This window comes from Sinocyclocheilus anshuiensis, unplaced genomic scaffold (assembly GCF_001515605.1).
Source record: "Sinocyclocheilus anshuiensis isolate Anshui unplaced genomic scaffold, SAMN03320099.WGS_v1.1 scaffold1480, whole genome shotgun sequence".
Taxonomy (NCBI): domain Eukaryota; kingdom Metazoa; phylum Chordata; class Actinopteri; order Cypriniformes; family Cyprinidae; genus Sinocyclocheilus; species Sinocyclocheilus anshuiensis.
Genome location: NW_015540932.1, coordinates 461211 through 469732, shown reverse-complemented (window position 1 = coordinate 469732; position 8522 = coordinate 461211). Strand labels below are relative to the sequence as shown.

General features: G+C 33.6%; 1 protein-coding gene across 3 annotated transcripts in view; it reads right to left on the bottom strand.

Moving 5' to 3' along the window:
• txlnba (taxilin beta a) overlaps positions 1-1204 on the bottom strand; it is a 17536-nt gene extending 16332 nt beyond the window's left edge. For 2 of the 3 annotated variants that reach the window (XM_016487439.1, XM_016487440.1), the window contains exon 1: positions 1010-1204. The gene's annotated coding sequence lies outside the window, so the exon portion shown is untranslated. The remainder of the gene's footprint in view (positions 1-1009) is intronic. The other variant, XM_016487437.1, reaches the window with a different exon arrangement.
• Positions 1205-8522: the final 7318 nt, after the last annotated feature.

Genomic DNA, 8522 nt, shown 5'->3' with positions numbered 1-8522 from the left:
TTAATTAAATTTTTTTTCATTTATTTGTTGATTAATTAATTAATTAATTAATTAATTAATTAATTAATTTATTTTATTTTTTATTTTTTATTTTTTTTATTTTTTTATTTTATTGGTATAGATCCACACCTGGCTACAGAAAATGTAATACTTAAATTTAAATACTTAATGAACTTTAATACTTAATGATCTGGATAATGGTAGTTAGATAAATTCTTAAACATTTTCAATGCAAGCCATAGAAAAAGAGTAACATCTGATCTCTAAGCTGCCTCCACGTCTGGTGGACATCTGAAGAGAGGCAACGAGTCGCTTGTGACACACGAGGCTAGAGGAGGGGGTGCGGAGAAAATAGCACAAATCACAGTGGCAGAGTATGGCTGAGCCACTAAATCTGATGTGTCACAGATAGCGCCAGGCCTGAAGCCCTTCAGCTCTACACAGCTGATTTCATGTGGAATGAACTCTGAGATTCCAGAGGTTGTTTATGTCCCAGCTCTGTTGCTTATCAGGTTAAAATTATAGCCCCCCATTCCAACCCCATGTGCGTGTATCCACCCCTCCTCCTCTCCCATCACCCCTCCTCCTTCAGCAACATGGCACCTGTTGTGAAGCCACACGCTATTTTTGGATCCTCTAAATATGGACAAGCTATTTCTTAGTCTTGCCACGTACACTCTGATGTCAATGGTGGCAGTTTTACGCAAAGTGGAAAAACAATGACTATTCTAAACATCGGTTTACATCTAAACAACAGGCTAAGAGTGAAGCACATAAGACAAACTTTAGGACAAACGATGAAATTGGCTACAAATTTGAATGTAAAACAACAGAATTATTGCATTGGGAATTAGATTTGTCTTCATATTACTTGATCACAATAATGAAACCACACACTATAATGACTTATAAAAAATCCACCCAACTCAAATGCTTCTCAAACACACTGGCGACATTCAGCTCAACATCAACTAAAAAGTTAAACACAATAGTACAGCTCAAGACTTACCCACACGTGTCTGTTCGGGTTCGAATAGAAAAGGAGGACAATGAACCAGTCAGTCCACAGTTTTATCAGAGTGAAAGAGAAAAGTGAGGAGGGTCCAAAAGGACTCAAGACAACAGCTGACAGCACGAGACCCTCAAAATAACCTCCAGTGGAGCACCAATGGAAACGTTGTGCAAACACTCTGAATGAATCGGCCTGTCAAGATCTTTCTACTCAGGCTTTTCAGGATGACAGCTGAGGAGCTAATTTTGTAGTATCCTTTGAAAGGCTTCAGACTTGTTATCACAGATAGATCTACTAATTCAAAATTCATTCTGGGTTAGCACTGGTATAGTTGATTAGAAGTAAAAACTAAATGTTGAAAGGTTTTTACCCCTATAAAGCCTCAGATATTAAATGATTGTCAGATTTTTTTAATGGAACAGTTTGTTGAACCTTTAGACAAAATATAAACGAAAATCGAAATAAGGTTTACGTATGTGTTTTTTGTTAAGTATGATATAGTGAGAATATGAAGCTCATACTTGAGGAGGGATTTATTCACAGGCCCAAATTGAGCAAAATATGCAATTTGGTGCAGTTGTTGATATAAATATGGCCAAAATTATTTATTCTTTTAAATTTCAATTTTGATAGCTTGTAATATAATCAATGAGATATTTACAGTAGTATAGCAGACTACTTATATAAAATGCATGTAAATATCAGTTGTCACTCTATATCTCCTAGCAATATGTCTTAGATGATATTTAAATACTTAGTTTTATGATCAAAGGTCTGTATATTGTGGAGGCCAAAATATGTAATGAAGTGCAAAACTATGATTTAGAGACATACAGATAAACGGTCCTCAAAAGTGTCATTTACATTTAATTACATTTTAACATGATTTTTTCTAAAAAGTCATTTATGGATAATTAAGTTGCTCAAGTCCAGTAAATGTTCATCTTAAAATATTGCTAAAAGTATAGAAGTTATTCTTGTTTACTTTATAAACAGTAAAGATTTCACAGCAAAATCACACATGTACCGCAACCTGAAGGTGACAGAAGGTACAGTATGTAGTAGATTGTGTACAACTGTTTTGTTTTTTTTGTACATTTAGACCTTTTAGAAATTTGCATACTAAATATGATACACTTGGCTTTATAGGGTTAACATGCAAATCTGGGCGGCTCTCGGGGTTATTGACTTGTGTACTGAATGCCTGAGGACCAATTTCTTGTAACAATCTGCTTAGTATTGGGTTCTCACAGCTCCTATTAGCATTTATTATCACATTTGTCCACCATAATTCCAGTCAATTGCACTCTAATCACTTCAAATCATGCAAATGGAGAATTGTGAAGTGATTAGCATCTCCAGTGCAACTCACTCCATAACAGCGTTTTTGTCTGCACATTTCTAGATATTTAAAAATATTTAAAAATCCCATTCATCAAACAATATCATGGGGTCTTAAATGTGTGACCTATGTAGTGCGGTTTTACACACTGATATCAGCAAATTTGGCCATCGGAATCATTACTTTGCTATTTGCAATAGCTCTTACTAAAAGCACAAATGAGTCTAAAGTGTTTCAGGGTCATGCTGAGGATTTGTAAAGAGTGGTGGGCGATAGTCTTTACCGCGGGTCGTCTCTCTGATAATCCTCACCCTCTTTGGCTTTTATTAGGAAATCTGTTTAATCACCAGATAGAAATGATTCTGACATTGGCTCCAGGCTTAATTATTTCTCTCAGCCCCTGCATCTCAATTAATGATTGTAACGTCCTTGTTCTTTGAGAGTCTCTTGCTTGGGTGTTTTGATAAATGTCTCTTTAACCTTGAGTCATGTTTCGTAGGAACTGTCAGCCTGTTACAGTGCTGGCGAGGCAAGGACTTGACCAATGTTGTGATGAACTGGTAAGAATGAGCGATACTTCTCCAAACTGCTCATTTCCTGTTTTCCATGGCATAGGACTCTTTTGACAAAGTCATAACAGAATCTCGTACAGTTTTTTTCTATTTCTTTTTGGCTTGAGAGCTCTTCTAAATGAGCTGCTGACTCATGCAGTCAAATTAAGTCAGATCTGTCCACGTCTCCTCCTGCCTCGCTCTCCTTTCTCTCCAGTTGCTGTCAAAAGCACTCTGATCCTTGGACTGTGTTGCAGAGACAGGGACGTCCATATATCCTGCATATAATTTGCTCTGTCACACATTGTATTTAATGGTTGACAATGAGGCTTGCTATATTCAAAAATTTCTGCCATTTGTCATTTTTAAATTGCAGGCTTGTTGTTAACGTTGATAGCAGATGGTGAAAAATTAAAATGAGATGGCTATTTGAATCATATTTAACTTTCTTAACTGTCACAAAATTATTGTTTTTTTTTATTTTTCTCCCACTAAAAATATCAAAATATATTTTAAAGAGAATTTACTTGAGAAGAAAGACTGCATAATATTATATAAATAAATAAACAAAGAAATATATATATATATATATATATATATATATATATATATAATTTTATTTTTTTAAATATATTTTTTTAGATATATAACTAATTAGGTTACCCCACTGGGAAAAAAAGAGCAACATCAGTTTTTCAGTTGAAAAAACCTAACTTAGGTTTTAGTGCTTTATGCACTATGCTTTTATCTGTGTTAATAATAAAGATAAACCCTTTGACAATTTTACTTTCTTAAAATTCTTTAAAAATATCTATTACATCAAAAAATTATTATGTTTTAATTTTGTTTTATGTAATATACTGTAAATTTTTCCTGTAAAAATATTTTGATAGGAAAACAAGACAACAATACTCACTGATACACATAGTAATAATACTATTGATTTAAGTTAATTTTAACCTGTCTATTATTATTATTTTTTTTTTACATATGTAAACAAATAAAATCACATAATTAGTTAGACATCAAATATCTCTAAAAATGCAAATGAATCATGTCAGTGAATAAGCATTTCAAGAAATACCATATGAAAAATGGAAGTGAAATACAGATCTCTCTGAGGAATGTGAATATAGTATTTTTTAGCTTGTGTTTTATTCACAGGGCAGAGATGGAGCAGCATTTGATGGGAAGATGTGTCTCACATGCATGTAGCATAAGCTAACAGAGAGGATTTCTCCTCACGCTCTCAAGAAGACACAATCCAGCAGCTCTCCTGACATTATATGTCACCGACTTGTTTGTAGGCTACAGTATCTCCTTGCATTGCAGGCTGGAGGAGGTGTCTGGATTCACAGAAAGCACAGGGGGCTCAGAGCTGACTGTTAGGGATGAGCACAACCAACATTCCCACAGTGAAGGCAATTACAACAGTCCACATCCCTCTGCGTTGACTTTAATGCAGTTTGCACCCAGTCCTCTATGAGGAATGCGGTAATGTACAAACAACAGATCTTGACATTTTATTACTTATGAACTGAAGTTTAATAACTTATGGGTACTTGAAGTTTTAGTTATGTTTCATTTAAGTATTATAGCAGTTAGTTTCGATGCTTAAATTAGCGTTTAGCTATAGCCAGGGGCTAAAAAGTGGCCCTGGACTTTTTGGCACAGAGTGGCCCACCACACCATAAACCCACCAGCTCAGAGCTATTTTTAACACCACTTACTAACATACAAATATAACACAATACAGAAATAAAAAAATGCTTTTTTAACATTATCATTAACATGAATGAATGACTATCATACTTTCTTCTTTAAATTATAATTTGTCTTTCCTGGTGTATATGGCAAATTGTAATTAATATTTTTACACATCTCTTTTACATATACAGTTTAAAGTTATATGCCTACCATAATATCAGTCCATATAACATTGCTCTGCTCTGCTCTGCTCTAGAAGACTTGGAATGTAGTGTAGAATGTGGACTGTTTTTATTGTGCCTTTCAATTGCTTGACAAGAGTTTCTTATTTTTATGATGAAGAATTTTATGATGATGAAAAATACTGTAAACAGTAATAGCCTATGTGAAATATATAAAGTTACAATTTAGAATAGCTGTTTTCTATGCAAATATATAGTAAAAATAATTTATTTCTGTGACCAAAGCTGAATTTTCAGCATAATTACTCTTACATTCTTCAGTGTCACATGATCCTTCAGAAATCATTCTAATATGCTGGTTTGCTGCTTAAAAACATTTCTGATTATTGACAATGTTAAAAACAGTTGTGCTCTCTTCATATTTTTGTGGAAAAAGTGATACATCACCATTCAGTTAGGAGTAAGAATAAAAAAATAAAATAATACTTTTATTCAATAAGGTTGCATGAAATTGATTTAAGGGACAGTAAATATAGCCTATACTTATTACAAAATATTGATTTTTTTTTTAAAGCTGTTCTTTGTTTTCAAAAAATAATCTTGAAAAAGTAGATCAAGTATCACAGTTTCCACAAAAATATTAAGAAAAACGTTTTCAGTATTGATAATAATAAGAAGAACCTTTATTAATAATTTATCACAAATAATAGGCTAATTGATCAGCAAAATCATGTGACACTGAAGACTAGAGATATGATGTTGAAAATTCAGCTTTGATCACAGAAATAAATTACTTTTAAACATTAAAGCATTTACATTTATATATCTTCAATAGAAAAACATAACTTTCCTAATCACGGCACTTGAAAGCGAAAGTCTTCATATGTTCTAGTTCGAGAATGATGATGAGGATTATATTTTTTTACATTTTTTTTTTTTTTTTAAGAACTGTTCACACTGTAAGGGGAAAGAAAAATGCATCTTCACTCAAAACAAAACAAAACAAAACCTATTAGGATTTTTTTTTTTTTCATTTTTTTTTTTTTTTTTTGTACATTTTCTTAGACACGTGAAATTACGAAAGAAATATAACAATATACAAACATTCACTGTTATCTTATGTATGCTGAAACCGGCTACGTTTCTATGTAGCCCAATTGTGGCAAATAATGTAGGCCTAAATGGCATGAAAATCTGCGAAATTCGAAAAGGCCAGTAGTACTGTAGGCTAGTTTGCATCCCTGAAAATTAATGTCTGTCGCTACAGCTCAACAGCACTAGGACTTTTCACTCTTTGTATCGTTCCGCGATCCAGATCGCCTGTCAAGTCTGTAGTGTTTCCTTTTATAGTTACTCCAATAGGTGGCGACAAAAGACCGTTTTATGAGTGAGTCATTTTAAATCCTTCATTCACCGATTCGTTCAAATACGCTGATTCATTCTGGAACGCAACGGCAATTCTACCGTGTCTTCATTTTTTTGGATATAGGCCTATTTTCGTCATCTGTGCAAAGAATACAAAGTAGTACTGTCGAACTGGCGAATATTGTGTCTAAAATGTAAGTTACTCAACTTTAATTTCTTGTTTATTGAACTGTTGTGTGAGAAAACGAATCAGTCGTGATCGCGCAGCGTTGATTCATTCAAAAAACGAAACAAAAGTCTTTGTGAACGAGTCATTGATTCATTTGTAGTTTCCATATTGCTTATTAACCTTTGACTGAAATGTTGCTCTAAAAACTCTTAGGAGAAAAACAAAAATTAAACAAAAAGCGAATTTTAATGACAATGTTTGAGTTCGTATTAAATTCTCTAATGTTCAACTTAGATTTGATCGCAGACGTTAAGCACAATGTGTGACAATTGTGAGTTCTCAACACTCGATGGAGACAGATAAGAGATGAATGGGGTTAAGCCAGTCTCAATTTGCTCTCCATTTAATATGCTGAACAGGGAAAATAAATAAATAAATAAATAAATAAAAAGAGACCTCATTTGTTATTTTTCTTTCATGTGATGTCAACTGGGTCTTCTATTGCGCTTCCACTTTTACTTCTTTTCTTGATCATTTCACTATAAAATATATTCCTATTAATTTGCTGGCTCACAAGTAGCCTACTATTTCCTTTAGGAAAAGCAAATGGGAAAAAGAATTACTCTCCAACATGAGTGCTTATCTAAGCAAGAAGAAAGGAACATTTACACCTCAGAGGAAGACATCAACAGCAGCAATGCCTATGAAGCCTTATTAAATGAAAAATACCTCTTTAGTCCCTAAAATGGCATGATCACAGACTGACTCATAGCCGTGTCATGTTAATGGATATGTTGATAGGGCCCATGTAAGTGTCCAATGCTCTTTCATGCAGTGCAGTGACCGCAGTGAATTAAGCTGTAAAAACACGATGCTGTGAAACTCACCTCTGAGCAGCAGGGCAGAACCTCTATTGACAGACTGTTATAATGTATCTCACTTACTATATTAAACAATGTCACAATCCAGATCAGTGTCATCTAGCGTTTGCCTGTTTATAGAATGTTCCACACACTGATTGTGACTGTGTTAGCAGGATGATTGATATACCAAAAGAAAGACATAAGTGATCATTTCACACTGGAAATAATATGTAGGAACATGATCAAGAACAAAAGGTCAAAGTTTTGACAGGATACTAACATAGTCTAGTTAGCCCCTGCGGGTAGATGTTTGATACCATTTGGTTCTAAAAAGCATCTGTTTATATTAATGGCCATTTAAGTATATCTCAATGAAACTGTTTTTTTTTTTTTTTAAATGACAAAATGCTTACATGTATACTATGGTTCAAAAGTTTGGGGTCAGACTAAGATCTATTTTAAACCTTTTTGAAAGAATTCTCCCATTGTTACCAAGTCTGCATTTATTTGATCAGAAAATACAGTAAAACTGTAATATTGTAAAATATTATTATGATTTAAATAACTGTTTTAATATAATTTGAAATATATTATATTCATGTGATGGCAAGGCTGAATTTTCAGTGTCTTCAGTGTCACATGATCGTTCAGAAATCATTCTAAAACATTCATTTGGTGCTCAAGAATCATCTGTCAAAAAGTTAAAAACGTTTTTTTTAAAGATAATATAATTCAATATACATTTTTCTGCAGCCCTTCACAGTTCAAGATCATTCAAGTCATAAGTGATGGGTTTGAGACCATGTGTGCTGTCACATGACATTTACAGCTTAGGTGATTGGCTCAGAAAGTTCTGTGGTCCCATGTGCAAAGATCTGCTTGAGCAAGGCAGCTGTAGTACTATGTAGTTTTTACTCTCTTTAAAGGTTAAGTGTCTCTATCAGTGTGAAATATGTATGTAATAGTTTAAATTCATATGCTACAGATCATTGATTAAATGCAATCATTCATTAAATTTGTGAGCAGAGTATATCTGACACAGTCAAATTATTTCCCCAAAATGGATTTCTTATTGAAGACAGATATTCGCTGGAGCATTTGGCATTCCACTTCTATTCCTCCCTTTTCAATAGCGATGCCTATGTGTTTCCACAGTTACCATTCTTACTGATCTACTCTGCCCTGCTCTGTAAATGTAATTTCCCTCGTCGCAAATAAGATGGTTTTAATTATCCTCCACTTCCACGAGTCTTTCTCTCTTTTTTTTTTGCTTAATTCTGAATGAAGAGGCAGAATTTGAAGCTCTGCCAAAAATCTGAAGGACAGCAGAC